Source organism: Bos indicus, chromosome 18 (assembly GCF_029378745.1).
Source record: "Bos indicus isolate NIAB-ARS_2022 breed Sahiwal x Tharparkar chromosome 18, NIAB-ARS_B.indTharparkar_mat_pri_1.0, whole genome shotgun sequence".
NCBI classification, from domain to species: Eukaryota; Metazoa; Chordata; class Mammalia; order Artiodactyla; family Bovidae; genus Bos; species Bos indicus.
Window position 1 is genome coordinate 48,395,464 of NC_091777.1, and position 13,534 is coordinate 48,408,997.

The window sequence follows — 13,534 nt, forward strand, 5'->3', positions numbered from 1 at the left end:
GACCGGGGACAGCAGTGGGGAGGAGAGATTTCAGATGACCTTGAGAAACGGCTATTTTGTGGCCCAAGAGTTTGGGGAGGCCCCTGTGCCCGGCCCTTCTGAGAGGAGTCAGGTGATTCCTCCAGCCTGGGGAATGGTGTCAGATTTCCGGGGTGCAGAGAGGCCCACGTACCCTGAGCAACTCCTCTGACCCTGCCCTGGAGTCTCCCCTGCTGGTTTTTGGGTAAGTGGAGGCCTTGCTGTCCCCTCTTCCGCTGTGTCCCTGTCTGGCAGTTCCCAGAGCTCCCAGAGGGGAACTCTGACCTGTGGAGAGGGTGGGGGGGGGGGGGGTCTCCCTTCTGAGCACTTAGGGACACTCTGTCTCAGGAAGCCCACAAAACTTTGAGCTGTGGCTTCTCATCATTGCTGCCTGGGGTGTTGAGAGGCTTAGAGAGTCTTTTAAACTGATGGATTCCACACCCAGGGTCTGTGCTGCTATTATCTTGCTCAGTCCTCCCAACAGCCCTGGGAGATGGGATCTCTTAAGAAACTGATGAGGAAACCAGGGCACAGGTCCGTGAGGGCGCTTGCCTTGGCCCTGCAGCTGGGAAGTGGTGGATGTGAACCTGGGCCTTGTGGTTTCCTAATCACCGGCTGTGCCTCTGGCCTGCCTGCCCTTATCACAGCACTCTGTTTATTTTCTTCTTAGCGCTACTCAGTTTGTTGACTTGTGTATTGCCTATCTACACACTCTTTAGGATGCAAGCTCCTATTTGATGATACAAATTACACTTCTTGTTTGCTGCTCAATAAACATCTGTTGAATGAATGATGACAAGGATGTGGAGGAACTGGATCACTCCCACTTTGCTGGTGGGAATGTCATGTGGTACAGGCACTCTGGAAAATAGATTGGTAAATTCTTAAAAACTAAGTGGGCAACTCTCATATGCTCTGGCCGTTTGACTCTTGGGTGTTTATCCCAGAGAAGTAAGACTTGGGTTCACACTGCTGCTGCTGCTGCTAAGTCGCTTCAGTCGTGTCCGACTCTCTGCGACCCCATAGACGGCAGCCCACCAGGCTTCCCCGTCCCTGGGATTCTCCAGGCAAGAACACTGGAGTGGGTTGCCATTTCCTTCTCCAATGCAGGAAAGTGAAAAGTGAAAGGGAAGTCGCTCAGTCGTGTCCGACTCTTCGAGACCCCATGGACTGCAGCCCACCAGGCTCCTCCGTCCATGGGATTTTCCAGGCAAGAGTGCTGGAGTGGGGTGCCATTGCCTTCTCCGTGGGTTCACACAAAAGCCTATATACACAGTTGTTCACAGCAGCTTCTTCATAATAGCCCCACACTGGAAACAGCCTGGCTGTCCCTCAGCAGATGAATGGTTAAACTCTGCTACATCCATACAATGAAATACTATCCGCAGTGAAAGGAGACAAACTACTGATACACTTGCCAATTTGGATGAACCTAAGGTAGCAGCAGCAAGGGAATTACCCTGAGTGAAAAAAGCCAATCCCACATGGTTACACACAGTATGCTTCCATTTATATACCTTTTTTAAAAAAACTATATATGCTATAATTTTATTTTTTCCACTCATCATTGATAGTTATCTTTGTTTTATATATATAATTTTTTTTAAGGATTTATGCTATAAGTTTATTTACAAACATATCTAGGATGCTGAATTCAAGGGATTGATCCTTTTAAGAGACTGCATCTCTTAATATGCTCCTCTTCCTATCTGTCTCATGGATTACTTTTTAAGCAGTTGGTGTCTTACTATAAAGAAAGGTGCAGCAAATCCAGACCCAAAGAACAAAGTCATCATAGCTAGTCATCTCCACTTGTTTTCTGCTGAAAATGGTATATTCTTCCCTGGACCCTCCTCATAGTGGCTCTGACGAACCACTGAGGTTGTGAACCTCCGGGTGCTCTGTCCCAACATAGCGCTGTTGGACGCTCTACGAAAGATCCAGAGACCAGAGGCGGAAGAAATGGCGGCTGCAAACCTACCGCTCCTTGCCTCACGACCTTGCTCCTCTAACTGCCTGTTTTATATATATAATTTTTAAAAGTTACACCCTATTTACAGTTACTACAAAATGTGGGCTATATTCCCCACGTTGTACAATACATCCTTTTAGCCTGTCTTACACCCAGCAGTTTGTACGTCCTGCTCCCTCATTCCTGTATTGCCCCTCAATAACCACTAATTTGTTCCCTGACTCAGTGAGTCTGCTCCTTCTTTGTTATAATACACCACTAGCTTGTTGGCTGCTTTTGGCTGCTCTGGGTTTTCGTTGCTGTGCGTAGGGTTTCTTTAATTGTGGCGAGAGGGGCTACTCTCTAGTTGCAGTGCACTGGCTCAGTAGTTGCGGCGCAAGGGCCTGGTTGCTCCGCGGCAGGTGAAATCATCCCTGAGTAGGGACTGAACCCCGTGCCCCCTGCCTTGGCAGGAGGATTCTTTACCGCTGGACCACCAGGGAAGTCTGTTGTATTTTTCAGATCCCATAACTACTTGAGATCCTACAGTAATTGTCTTTGCCTGACTTATTCCCCATTGTCCTCCAAGTCTATGCATGTTGTTGCAATATGTAACATTTTAAAATGCCAAAATCATACAAATGGAGAACATATTGGTGGTTGTCAGGGGTGAGGGATGTGGTTATGGAGGAGTAGGTGTGGTTACACGAGATAACACAAGGGGTCTTTGTGATCTTGGACATGTTCATATCTTGGTTGTATTGGTGGATACACGGGCACACACATGTGTGCGTCGGTGTAGAACAGGATTACACACACAAACGAATACAGGAAATTGGAATATTGTCAGTAGATTGTTTCAGTGTCCATATCCTGGTTATGATATTGTGTTTCATTTTTGTAAAATGTTACCTGTGCCAAACCGGGTAAAGTGTATGTAGTATCTCTCTGTGGTGGTGGTTTAGTTGCTAAGTTGTGTCCAGCTCTTGCGACCCCTGCCAAGCTCCTCTGTCCATGGGGTTCTCCACGCTTTATCATGTTTTACAAATGTAGGCGAGTCTGCAATGATCTCAATAAAAAATGGCTATTTTTAAAAGTCACCAGTGAGACGGGAAAGAGAGAGAAGGGGAAGGGGAGGATGGATCTCTCTGCAGAGACCTGGGAGATATGCAGGCAGAGCACAGGCCCTGGAGGCCATGGGAGGGGTTTAGAGTTTACCCTGAGGTCAGCCGCAGAAGGCTTTCAGACTGGAGAGGGGCCTGGCCAGTTAAGTGATAACATCACACTTAGAGATTGCAGTCAGAGCAACTGGAGGACAGAGCCACGGCAAAGGGACCGGAATGTGGAGGAAAGGGAGCTGGCTGGGGAGCCTTTTAGGGCTATAGCTGACCAGCCTCCATAGGAGAGGGTCAGTGATGACTCCCGGAACAAGGCACTCAGTTAATATGTTTGGTCAGCTAGCCTCCGTGTCTTGTTCAGAGTGTGTTACACTTTTAGACATGTGTCAAAATTATATATATAAAACATACACATATATGTGTTGTTGTTCAGTCGCTCAGTCATGTCCGACTCTTTGCAGCACGCCAGGCTTCCCTGTCCTTCACCATCTCCCAGAGCTTGCTCAAACTCAAGTCCATTGAGTTGGTGATGCCATGCAACCATTTCGTCCTCTGTCATCCCCTTCTCCTCCTGCCTTCAATCTTTCTCAGCATCAGGGTCTTTTCTAATGAGTCAGCTCTTTGAATCAGTTGGCCAAAGTATTGGAGCTTCAGCATCAATCCTTCTAATGAATATTGAGGATTGATTTTCTTTAGGAATGACTGGTTTGATCTCCTTGCAGTCCAAGGGACTCTCAAGAGTCTTCAATACCACAGCTCAAAAGCATCAATTCTTTGGTGTTCAGCTTTCTTTATGGTCCAACTCTCACATCCATACATGACTACTGGAAAAAACATATGTGATATTTATTTGGCTGCTCTGGATCTTAATTGCAGCACATGGGAACTTTGGTTATGTCATGTGAACTCTTGGTTGTGACACATGGGATCTAGTTCTCTGACTAGGGATCAAACCTGGGCCCCCTGCTTCATCAGGAACGTGGAGTCTTAGCCACTGGACCACCATGGAAGTCCCCAAACTGTACACTTAAAACCAGTATGTGTTACTATATGTAATTATACTTCAATAATTGGTGCATACATACCATCAAATCTTAATGATTAAATAAAAATAGCTCACATTTCTTAAGCCTTTACTCTGTGCCAGACTCCATGCTAAGCACTTTACACATATTCGTTTATTTTATCCACAACAATTCTGTGAAGTGGGTACTTCTGTCCTTATTTTATAGATGAGGCAGCTCAAGTGAAATCACTCGTCCAGGGTCACGAGGCAGCCTCACAACTGAGCGGCCACTGGCACCAGGGCAGGCTGGCTCCAGAGGGCAGGTCTCTTTGAGCCCCTTTCATCTCATTCAGGCCTTTCCCTTGATCCTAATGGAGTGATGGTACACCGAGCCAGTGGGGTGTCCTTGCCGAGGTCCTCAGGCCGTGAGCCATTTCAGAGAGCCTAGCTGTAGTCATATCTCAGGGTTCTCAGATCCAGAAGTTCAGCCTTTGATTCAGGAACAGAGTCTCTGCAGGAGAGCCAGGCTGGGCTTTCTTGTCCTGTCTCTCATACTCAGCTGAGTCAGCTGGGGATTAACCCCCTGCCGAGTTCAGGACAAATAGAACACAGAAAACTGGCTGCAGCTTGGCTCTTATGAAGAACGAAGGAAAGGAGTAACCCACTGCACAACGTTTCCTGGGCTCTGGGGCACCAGGGGCAACCCGACAGCCTGTGTCTGCATCCCATGTGTGATGTCGTCCCACCAGGCAGGGGACACACGTCTTGAGACTCGTAAACCTTCTTGATGCCGCCTTGCTTCCTGTTGGTGTCGCAGATGCCCCATTTCCCTCTTGCAGGATTTTCCTTTGTGAACAGTCAAAAAACAGCTGCCTACTTTGTGGTTTTAAGGATGCTTTCAGTTGCAAGTAACAAAAACCTTGGTATCATCTGGCCAAATGGTAAAGACATTTAATCCGTCTTAGAAGTCTAGGAGTGGGTATCAGGCCAGGTAGGGTCAGCAGCTCAAATGTCTGCCATCTAGGTTCTCAGCATTAGCTTTATCCTACAGTCTCTCTCTCTCTCTCTCTCTCTCTCTCTCTCTCTCTATATATATATATATATATATATATATATGACCCATGTGCCTCTTTGTCCCAAGATGGCTGCCAGTAACAGTCAGGGCCACCTGCTTTCCTGTCTACAGATATCAAGAGAGAAAGAGAGAAGGAAAAGAGAGCCCAGTCGCTCATGGGTTATAAATACTTCCCTTTAGGCTAGGATTGGTCCAGCTGAGGTCATGTGCTCTCCTCACCTGGCCAGTCAGATCAGCAGAGGAATGCCATGCCCTGATTGCCTTTGACCAGTTGGGGTGCGTCTTCCAGGGGAAGAGGGGAGTGAGTATTGAGTAGACAACCAAATACTGGCCACAGCTGGGCAAGGCCTCCAGACTTGGTGACCAAGGCTAAGTTAACAAGTTGTCAGGCCCAACAGGTCGTGCCATGGGAGAACAAAGATATTCTTTTGTAGAAGTGTAGTGATTCATATCCAGTTTCTGCCTTCTGCCTCCTTTTCCACCCTCACCATGTGTACCATATACTCAGTCCCTCAGTCGTGTCCAGCTCTTTGTGACCCATGGACTATAGCCCACCAGGCTCTCCTGTCCCTGGGATTTCCCAGGAAAGAATACTGGAGTGGGTTGCCATTTCCTCCTCCAGGGGATCTTCCCGACCCAGGGATTGAACCCACATTTCTTGCGTCTCTTGCATTGGCAGGCGGATTCTTTATTTCAGGTCGGAAGCCCCCAGAGAAAGGCAGAGGGTTGGGTGACTTGCCCACGGTCACACACCTAGGGAGCAGGGTACCAGGAATCCACATACGAGTAGAGTTAATAGCAGCTAACGCCTCCTGGTGGTTACCTGTGCCGGGCGCTGCCCTCGGGGCTTTATATATGAACCCGCTTACTCTTCACGTCAACCCTGTGAGGGGAGGTACTTTAGTTATTTCCATCTTACAAGGAGGTGACAAGTTAAAGATAAGAATTAACATTTGCTTGCGAGGATGCTTTGTACTGGACTGTTTCAGATTTCTAGCTCATTAAAGCTGAGACAGATCATGGTGGCCACTTGACAGGCAAGAATACTGAGGGGAAAAAGAGGTTGACAATGGTCGCAGCTACCGCCCATTCCTGGCATCAGGTCCTGTACTAAGTGCTCCAGACATATAGATACTGACACTTCCTCTGGAATCCTGTGAGGTAAGCCCTCACAGATGAGGAGACATAAGCTCAGAGAGCCGAGGCGCCCTGTTTGGAGCTAGAAGTTACTGTAGTTGGCACTCAGACTGTAGCGCCTGCGCTCCCAACAGTTGACCACGGTCACCAAGGACATCAGTGAGGATCAGTCACCAAATGTCAGCTGTGTGCCTGCTGTGCCAGTCACGGTGCTGGTGCTGAGACACAACCATGCACAACACTGGCAGTGACCCCCTCAAGGAGCTCACGTTTAAGTAATTGGACACAAACAAGACTGATGTTCACCGTCCATCCTGGTTGCCTGTTACCATGTTATTGTTTTATGTCTCACCCTGGTATATAAGTAATGCAGAGTCGACTCACAGTGGCTTATTGATCAAGAAGTCCAGAGAAAAGGCCATTCTGAGATTGGTTCCACAGCTCCACATGTCAGGGCCCCAAGAATGCACTCCTGAAATCATCTTGACCTTTTCTCATGGTTGCAAAATGGTTGCTGTGGCTCCAGGTAACATGTCCTCTCAGCCACAAAGCAGAAAGCAGGAAGCCAGCTAGGACTGCCATACTGCTCTTTTATGAGGAAGCATTCCTACCTTCTAGCAGCCTTCTCAGCTGGAAAAGTGAATATCTAGCTTTTTCAGCCTCAATATTGGCAGGTTAGCAAAGGAGATGTGGAGTTGAGAGTGTTTGCTGTGGCTTAGGTGGAAAAAAGTGAACTTTCTTGCTGCTCAAGCCTGACCCCAGGTGACTCTCTTCATGCTGTGGACATTTGCACATTTATTCTTGCAATGGAGAAAGATCTAGAGGTTAAAAGCAGGGACTCTCTAGAGTCAGTCTTCAAGATTTGAAACCAGCTTTGCCATTAACCAGCTGTGTGAGCTTGGGCAAGTTCCTTCATTCTATGCCTCAATTTCCTCCTGTGTAAAGTGGGGTTAATAAAAGTATCATTCTCAAAGGGAATGGCAACCCACTCCAGTATTCTTCCCTGGAGAATTCCATGGACAGAGGAGTCTGGCAGGCTACAGTCCACGGAGTCACAAAGAGTCAGACACGACTGAGCGACTAATACATACTGACGTTTCTCAAAGGATTGTTGTGCTGATCAAATGAGCTAATACGCATAAAGTGCTTAGAACAGTGCCAGGCACATAGTAGGCCCCATATGAATGTTGGGCAGCATGATTATTCTTTGTCCCATTCATCAGATGGACTTGAACTTGTCCTGGAGGTGCCAGCACTCCTGGGAGAGTCGGTACAGACCATAAGACCACAGGAGCTGGTCTTGTGGAGGCCAGCACAGCACCCAACAAGAGTGCCAGGTAGCCAGCCTTTCCAGACACCACATCAGGCAGCCAGTGGGCCAGACGAGGGGCCCCGTAGCTTTCCTGAGGGGCAGTGCCGGGTGGGTTGGGGAAATCAGGGAAGGCTTCAGCCAGGAGGTGGCTTGGGAACTGGGCCTACGGAAGAGGAAGGATTGGCATACATGGCAGCCACTGCAAGCAGAAGACAAGACCAGTGCAAGGCAGGGCATGAGGAGGCTGCTGGAAGAGTAGTTGGGAATTCACTGGGAATCCTGGGGGTATTTGGCCTGTGAGAAATCATCTCGGTTAGGGTTAGGGGTTGTGTCAAGAAATCATCTTTGCATCCAGGAATCCCCTAGAGATGGTGATCCCCTAGAGACCCTTTTGGTCACAAGAAGAGGTCTTTGGAAGAGGAGATCCACATTGTACCTCTGTGATAGTAATAAGGAACCAGTTATTGGGTACTGTGCTTTCCATTCATTCCTCATTGAACCCTCACAGCTTCCTGTAAAGCCAGTGGTGCCCCCATTTTTCAGAAGAGTCACTTCACCTTCCCTGGCTTACCTGTAGCAGAGTACAGTCTTGGCTGATAAGAGGGCATTGGTCATTGCTCCTTTGGGAGCACCCAGAGCAAAGGAGCAAAGGAAGCTCGTGCTTCTAGTGAGCGGGGTAGACAAGCAAACTACTGAATGGAGAAGTAAATTGAAGCCAAGTTTTCTGCAAAGCCAGTATTCTTCACTAAGATTCAAGGAGCTGTTGATACTATGAAGTGGTTAGAGTACAGGCTCACATTCCAGCCTTATCTCTTCCTGGCTGTACGTGACCCTGGGCTTGTGCCCCGTCCTTGAAGAGCTTCCATTTCCTTATCTGTAAAATGAGGATATGGTTAGGACCTCATATCGCAACATAGTCTCTCTTGCACATGGGAAGGAAACGGAGAGTGGGTGGACTGGCACAGGGCCACTGGCTGGGAGAGAGGGCTCCTGAATCCTTGCATGTGGCTCTCAGCCTCACAGTCACAGGATGGCTGCCACACCTCCAGCTATGGCATCCACATTCCAGGAAGGAGAAGGATGCAGAGGATGTGCTCTTTTTTATTGGAAAGCAATAACTCTACCAGAAGGCCTCTTTCCCCATGCCCAGTGGACTTCCACTTAACCTCTTGTTGACCAGAATGAGACACCTGTTTGGCCATTACTACAAGGGAACCTGAGAAGGCAGTCTTTTTGTATGTACCTCCCGCTGCTCCAAACAAATTCAGGAAGAAAATGGATTTGACAGCCAGCAGTGAAGTCAATGGGCTTCCCTTGTAGCTCAGTTGGTAAAGAATCTGCCTGCAATGTGGAAGACCCAGGTTCGATTCCTGGGTTGGGAAGATCCCCTGGAGAAGGAAATGGCAACCCACTCCAGTATTCTTGCCTGGAGAATCCCACGGACAGAGGAGCCTGGCAGGCTACTGTCCATGGAGTCGCAAGAGTCGGACATGACTTAGCGACTAAACCACCACCCACCACCACCAGTGAAGTCTATGCAGACACAAGTATAAACCATTCAGCATGGGATGGCTGGCATGGGTGCTTAGCACGGGAGCAGGCCTGGGTGGAGATTCACAGTATTCTCACAACTGAGGGCCCGAATTCTTACTCTTGTTATCAAGAAACACCATGATTTGCACCCAGTTTCCTTATCTACCCACTGGGAATGCTCCTTGCCTTAAGGTCTCCTGAGCAACACTTATGAAAAAGCCTGCCCAGGAAGGATTTTGAAATACCACACATCCTACCCTATCAGAGGGTAGGGACTAGCTTTTCCTTGGAAACCTGTCACGTTTGTTACAGCTGAACCCAGCCCTACCAGGTGACTGTCAGCCCAAACACGTTGCCTTGTAATGGCTCGTCTGCTCCCCTCTGCCCCTCTGTAGTCTGAGCAGCGTGGGGCTGAGAGCAGAAGTGGTGGCCTGCATCTTGGTGACCTGATCTAGCCGGTTCTCACCTGGTACTCAGTTTGGGATTGAGTGCCCTGGAGTTCCTCGTGTGTGAGGAGGCAACCAGATCCTCTCCAGTCCATGCCCTTCCTCTTCTCTACATCAGCACCACCCCCATTCTGGGTGAGGCCACTCCTGCCCTCTACGGGGATGGCTACCCCAGCTCCCAGAGGGACTACCTTTGCCTCTTATTGAGTTCATCATCTATGGGGCAGCCAAGCTGGGTCACTGCCTTCTAAACCTGCCATGAGGGACAACTCTAGACTCCTCAACGCTCCAGGGTCTTTCCACTTGCTCTTCATCTGTACTCCTCACTTACCACCCTCCCTTCTCTGGTCAACTTCACATCCTTCAGGGCTTAAATGCCACCACTTCCGAGAAGGCGTCCTTGATCAGCCACGCTGCAACACCCTGTTCTTGTCCTCCATCAGCTCATTCTTTCTTCACATTGCTTATTCTAATGTGTATGTTTGGTAAGGGCACGCAATTCATGTATATCTCCCCCTCCAGTCGTGGGGCAGAGGGGCTCTAGTTCATTCACTGCTTTATTACAGAAACCAGGAAACATTCCTCTAGTGAAAGGAAATCAATTAAATGAATGAAAACTTACTGCTTTGTTCCCCTGATTTTGAAAGCAGTTATTAAAGGTAATTGGGAAAATAGAGGAATTTTAGGTATAAAGAACACATTTTCAAAAATAACTGGGTGACTTCCCTGGTGGTCCAGTGGTTTAAGACCCTGAGCTCCCAGTGCAGGGTGCCTGGGTTTGGTCCTTGGTCAGGAACTAGATCCCATATGCTACAACTAAGACCCAGTGGAGCCAAATAAAAAAATTTAAAAATAAAAAATAAATCACTGGTAGTCCCAACTCCAAAACATAACCCTGATGAACATTTTGCAATTTTTTGCAATCTTTTCTCTATGACTGCATCTGCATTTATAATAATAATAATGTGTAATGTCATAAGGATATATGATAATATATTTAACCATTCTCCTGTAGACATTGAGGTTGGTTCTTTTTTCTTCCCCCTTTATAACCAATGCCATGAATTTTTTTCTTCATTTCTAACTGTTTCTTTGGGATCAGTTTCCAGAAGTAGCTCTACTGGAAGGTGAGAACCTTTTTAAAAGCTGTTGCCAGGTTTCCTCTTAAAAGTTTTCGCCAACTGTGACTATTAAAAAAAAATGGTTGTCCTGCAAGTGAGTGGCTGGTTTCCTGGTGTCCTGGGCTCGTTTGAGCTCCCAGAGAGCCCCTGCCCCTTCCAGCCTGTCTTCCTCAACCTGGCCTTGTTCTGAGTACTATCCTGCGTGCAGTCCTGGGAAAGGATGTTTGATTATGGTGGTGTTCAAACAGAGCTGTAGTCCTCACCAGCTGTCAGCGGGTACGTGGGCCCTAGAGGAGGCTGTGCACCCAGTTTCGGGTCAAGAGCCCTTCAGAGCTCACTGGTATGGTGCAGGGGCAGGACCCCACCCAGCCCTGTGCCCCAGAAGCCCTCCCGTATTTCTCAGGTGGGTGTCTGTCCCTCCCACCCTGTCCCCAGCTGTCACTTGACACTTGTCCTGAAACTGATACTGTGAGGTACCCCGCCTCTCCCTGCGCCCGCCTCCACCCCAGGGCTAGGAGGAAGTACACGTTACCCAGCCTGCCCAGGGTGTTTGTGTTCACACGGGCGAAGTGGCCCTGCAGGTTCTGGGAAGTGGAATCCTTTTACAGAGGAGAGTGAGGAGCCAGGAGACTGAGAGCAACAGGGGGGAGTGTGTGTGCGCGCACGTGCCAAGAGAGTGAGAGTAACTCTGTGTGTGTGTCTATTTGTGTGTGGCAGGAGAGTGAAAAGAGAGTGAGAGCAACTGGGGTGTGTGTGTGTGCACACCAGGAGAGTGAAACTGGGGTGGGTGTGTGTGTGTGTGCGCGCCGGGAGAGTGAGAGCAACTGGGGTGTGTGTGTGTGTGTGTGTGTGTGTGTGTGTGTGTGTGCGCGTGCGTGTGCATGCACACAAGCAACTGCGATGTGTGTGTGAGACTGAGAGCAACTGGGGTGTGGGGGGGGGTTGTACGTACCACCCACAGAGGCTTAAAACTGACCCTCAGGTACTTCAGAGTGGGTGCAGAGATCAAACAGCTGAGACTTTCACATGTATTTACCTGCTTTTTAAAATTACATAATATGAGTACAATAGTATATTGTACTCATGTAATAGAAGTACGATCTCATTTTTAAAAAGAATTCGCACAATACAAAAGACTTTAAAAACTTTGTTACTGGGGAATGTAACATAGGCACAGAGAAGCACATAAGACGTAGATACACAGTTTGGAGAACAGTTAAAAGGCAAACACTCTTGTAACCCCAGATCAAGGAGAGAATCTTGCCGGCACCCCCAGAAGCCACCACTCTCAGGACTTCCTGCTCACCGTGTCTTGCTTTGAAGTTCGGTCACCTGTGTAAACAACGCTGCAGATCATGGCTCCCTTTTGCCTGTTTTTGAACTTTACCGTCATGGAATCATAACCCGTATTATGTCGTTCTCCATCTGGCTTTTTTTAAACCCCCCTCAGGATCATGCCTGGGAGCTGCATCCTGGTTTTGATGTCAGTGCATTTCTGGTACGAAAGCTCGTTCACGCTGATGTACAGACAAGTCTTACGAAGGCTCGCATTTGTGCATTTTGTTTGATGAGTATTAGAAGAAAAAATATTGACTTCAGCACTGTTATTATTAAGGCTTTAGTGAGTGAGTTGGTTGAAAGGACCGTCTTAAGTAAATAATAGCACACGTGATATGTTTAGTAAATAATAGCACAGGTCGTCTGTCAAGTACGTAAGCCCAGGTGGTCTGTTTGGTGTCAGTGAAGGTGCGTGACTTGGGGAAGTTTGGGAGCTTAGGGTCCAAGACAGGATGATCGCTTGTATGCATACCACCGCTCCCCTCCCTGGGGTAACTGGTTACAGCTGGAGCACAGCCTTCCAGATTTCAGCTCTGTGTTGATAACTATATAGACATAAAATAGGTAGCTGGGATTTTTTTTAATACTAATTTTTTTTTTTGTTAAGAGTGCGTGCCATTCTTCTAAATTATTTCTTGAAGTTTCTGAGTTTGTTCTCCAATTAAAATAGCCCATTTCCTTTTCAGATTGCATTTCGGGGTGGAGATGAGCCTGGATATATATACATATATGTGTATATGTATGGTCTTGGATTGCAGCTGTTGGGAACTTGGAATCTGGAAGGAACTTAACAGAGGGACCAGGCAGAGACTGCCAGCCTGGGACACATCCCCCGTGGTGAATTAGCACGGGATTGTGACTCAGGGATCTGACATGTGCAGGGCCGTGATGTGGCCATCTGTGCGTGCACATGTGTGAGAGAGACACACACAGAACGAGGACAGGGACGTGGGGAGACGGGGACAGGGACACAGAGAGGTGGAGCAGAGACACAGAAGCGTGGGGCAGAGATGCAGATGGACAGGGTCGAGGGCGCAAACTGAGACCAGCTCAAGGGCTAACTTGCCAGGTGACTGGTTGGTTAGCTGGTTATCTGGCTGAGTGACTGACTGGTTGCCCTGGTAGTTTTGGCTGGGGGTTTTCTCAATGGACTCAGGAAACCCAGGACTCCCTGGATTATGGAGGACTCACCCTGATCTTGGAGCTGCTGTGGACCTGGGGACAGGGCAGTTGACAGTGGCTGCAGAACGTCTGGGTGTCTGACCCTCCCCGCCCCCGTGAAGGTACTTTGATTGTAGCTGCTTTGTCTTCATTATTATTGTGTGTGTGTGTGTGTGTGTGTGTGTGTGTTAATCCTGGATGAGGATGTATGAGTGCTGTGGGGAGTTACTGTGGGGAGTGGGGCCTTACAGGGGTCATCTCGGGCTCCTCCAGCAGTCCAACAAGGCGACACTGTTAATCCTCTCTGGTCTGTCTTGG

General features: G+C 48.4%; 1 protein-coding gene and 1 pseudogene across 4 annotated transcripts in view; one reads left to right on the forward strand and one right to left on the reverse strand.

Annotated features, from left to right (window-relative positions):
- SIPA1L3 (signal induced proliferation associated 1 like 3) overlaps positions 1-13,534 on the forward strand; it is a 253,341-nt gene that overhangs the window by 118,490 nt on the left and 121,317 nt on the right. The gene's annotated exons all lie outside the window — the stretch shown is intronic.
- On the reverse strand, positions 1,616-2,025 carry LOC109572586 (cytochrome c oxidase subunit 7C, mitochondrial pseudogene; annotated as a pseudogene).